This window comes from Lactuca serriola, chromosome 2 (genome assembly GCF_051521515.1).
Source record: "Lactuca serriola cultivar US96UC23 chromosome 2, Lser_US96UC23_V15, whole genome shotgun sequence".
NCBI classification, from domain to species: Eukaryota; Viridiplantae; Streptophyta; class Magnoliopsida; order Asterales; family Asteraceae; genus Lactuca; species Lactuca serriola.
In genome coordinates this window covers 228,156,740-228,160,448 of record NC_136409.1, presented here as the reverse complement: position 1 = coordinate 228,160,448, position 3,709 = coordinate 228,156,740, and positions in this window count along the sequence as shown.

Sequence of the window (3,709 nt, the reverse complement as noted above, 5' to 3'; positions counted from 1 at the left end):
GATGTCTGATAGTTTAGGAAGATATATTACCTAGACGTTCTGATGACTAATTCCCTCGGATAACATAATACCTAGAAGTAATGTTGATCAGACATAAGGATATACAATGTACCTAATCGTTACTCTGACCAAATATCTTGTTTCAAATTAATCATAATTAGGGTGTGTGTGTGTATATATATATATATATATATATATATATATATATATATATATAAGGTAATTATGAGATCTATAAGTTTTAATTATCAAATATAAGGCAAAAGATTTATATTGTGATAGTTATAGGAAACCACTAACAAAGAGAGATTAAAGATAAAATACCTAAGGTTAATGCATTAGCGAACTGTTATTATTCATCCTTGGCCTGATTTAATTCGGCTACCTCGAACCTGTGATCGTTAATCTTATGAGAGCCAGAAATATATGTATAGATCTATACAGGGTTTGACACCCCCACCTGTGATTGCTAGCTACAATCCCGACAGGATAACTTTCTTTATTCAAGCACTATTCAATGTCGGATGAAGCGTCGTGCAGGGAAATTATTACTCTACAACGTCGATTATGGGAGCTCATGATAATACATTACAATCACCTTAGAGATTCGATTACCTAGAAGGACGCCTTCAAGTAGTAAGTAAAATACGTTATGATTAATAAAATATCCTAAAATATAAAAATAATAAGATAGGATCAGTAAAATATCCTAGAAAAATAGTAAGATATGAATGGTAACATATCTCATAAAGGTGGTAGGATATGATTAGCAGAATATCCTATTCGGAAGACCTATAAGTAACAAGATACAAGAAATTTTGGAAGAGATAATATAGTAAAGTATAGGAAATAAGGTTTATAAGTAATGTGATCATAATCATTGTAAAATACCTAAAAATATTTCAAAAAGAGTTTATTACATGTTTATCTAAAACTTGTGATTTCACCAACATCAATTTGACGTTTTCACATCCGCATGTATTCCTATGATGGAGTAAGGATCAAGGCAAGTAAGGACAATCAGCTTGAAGATAGATAAGTTTCATTTATTCCTTGTAATAGAATTCATTTATCAAAAAGGTAGTTACAATTTGTGCTCTGTGATTTAGGTAATTTATGTAATCACCGTCACCACTTGACATTTCTGCCAACGGCCGAGGGAGGTGTGACATATAAAATATGTGTTGGGAAGCCTTGCCATTTATTTCCTATCCATTTTTAAAGTGTTAGAGACTTTTTGAAAATCTTTGAACGATTAAGGGAGATGTTTTTATGGGGTGGTGATGAGGAAAATAAAAAGATGGCATGGATTAAATGAGAGAGTGTTTTAACACCAATGAAGAATGGTGGTTTAGGAATTTGTAGACTCAAAACATTTAATCAAGCTCTGATGCAAAAATGAAGGTATCTATTGAAAAATAATTATTATGCTGTGTGGGTTCGACTGATTAAATCCATTCATGGTGTTGATGCGGGTCTTGATGATTACAGAATACGTTGAGTCTGGTCTATTGGTTCGATCAATCAATTTGACGAAAATGACTTCCTTCCAAATCTACCTTGCATTATAAGGTGGTAACAGGAGATAAGGCTCGATTTTAGGAAGATGCATGGGTGGGGGATCAAGTTTTACAAGTTCGATTTAATAGATTGTTTTGTATTGAAACGTAGTATTGTAAAATAATGGAGATATATCAAAACGGGGGTGTCCAACTGGAGATGGTGTCGGCCTATAAGTGGAGGAGCCTTACTGGCGTAACTTGATGGCCTTGCTACAGTTCGACATCGGTTTATGCCAACTGATCAACATGATGTTTGGTGGTGGAATTGAAGTAATGATGGTGAGTTTTTAGTATGCATTACATGGTCTCTCATTGATTACTTAATGTTGATTGGTGTATATTTTCAAACCCATATGGTATCATGGAGTCCCTAAAAAGGTAAACATATTCGCGTGGAGGGTCATGCACGATAGATTACTTGCCCGTCTTAATCCGTCGAAAAAGGTTTTGAGCTATAGTCAATTGGGTGTCCAGTATGTTGTCAAAGAGGCAGGTCCTCTATAGGGTCAGGCGGCAATGACCCCCTGATTTTTTTGTCTAATATGAGTACTACATATATACATAGGATTGGTTGTTTTATAATTATCTATCTGGCCCCCAATTTTAATGTGTGTATGTATATGTGATAATTCGATAAACATTTTTGATCACTTTTTAACCACAAAAAAACCAATAAATTAGGAAGTGAAACGAATCCTAATATTGTTTAGGATAACAATAGATTAGGTAAGTAAAACTCTAAAAAAAATCAAAAACTACTCTAACGTAAAATTTATCAACAGAAGAAAAACTACAAAACCTTAAACTAAAAAGATATCAGTGTAGCCGACAAAACATACAAAAATTGTTCACTGGAAAATACTGTCGCCACCATTGCCGGAGTGCTAACCACTATTTCTCTCCATTCGCCCTTCCTCTCCGATGTATAATCATTCGGTCTTTGTCTCTCCTCAGTCATCTAAATTCGCTCGCCGACTAGCAACATATGTTACCCCTGACAGTGGCTTCCTCTCCGACGGGCTTATGTTGACCTCCATGTTGTCTGGCTTCCTTTCCGCCTCAACGATGTCTCCTTTGCAACTTTGTAAGCCTTTCTTTCTTGATCTCTTTCTCAATCTAGGGTTTTTCTTTTTTCTCTCTATTTCTCTATGTCATATATGTGATAAAAAGAGATGTGTGGTACTAGGCATAGGTGTTAGCTGTTAAAAGTAATAAAGCCTGCAAAAAATTAATTAATACCTATTAAATTCATATAACAATAACAACGTTATTTTTGTAAAAAAATAAGATTAAAAACAATGTTAAATATATTAACATTTGCCTTTGTTAGTTTTGTTAGGATGTTACATGTTTATATAGATTCATATGTTAGAACAAATTACGTGAATGGTCCTTTAGGTTTTGTTTTTCTCCCTAAAGTAGTCCCTACAAAACTTTTTTCTCTTAGATGGTACCTACGGAGCAAACCTTGCACACAAATGATCCTTATGACTAACTCTGTTAACAAATTCTGTTAACTATGTGTCAAAAGATGAAAATGCCATTTGTTTTTATTTTTTTTATATTTATTTTAATATTTTGGTAATTTGTAATAAAACCAGATGAGGTCCTAGCTCTCTCACACACACATACACACACACACACACCTGAATATTAACATAAACACATACATACACAGAGGGTCCGATTGAAATCGGTATCATTCCATCAAAATTAGCATGTTTGCGAAGATCTAGTTTCGATTGAAAACAGGTGGGTCCGATTGCAGGGGTTTTGAGGTTCGATTTCATGGGTTTCATCCAGATGATGAACATACAAAAGTCAGAGATGGAAGGACTTTGAGAAAGTTGTTTGATAGTGAAAACTTTGAAGGAAATCAAGGAAGGGTTAGAGAAGATAGATCTGAAAGCATGTTCGACAGGTGTGATAATGTCAAAGTTGCATCCAACGACGATGTCCCACCTAGCCCTTCTTCTAGATCGCTTCAGAGACATGAATATCACTGGCATACTCCTACACACACGCTTTTGATTCTTCTTATTAACTATTTCCACTTTCTTTTTCTATGGTGCATTGTCGCTACTGGCTTCTAGCTCCGACGAGATTGGATCTGTAGTGGTGAGCCAATAAAATGGTGGATTTAAGCT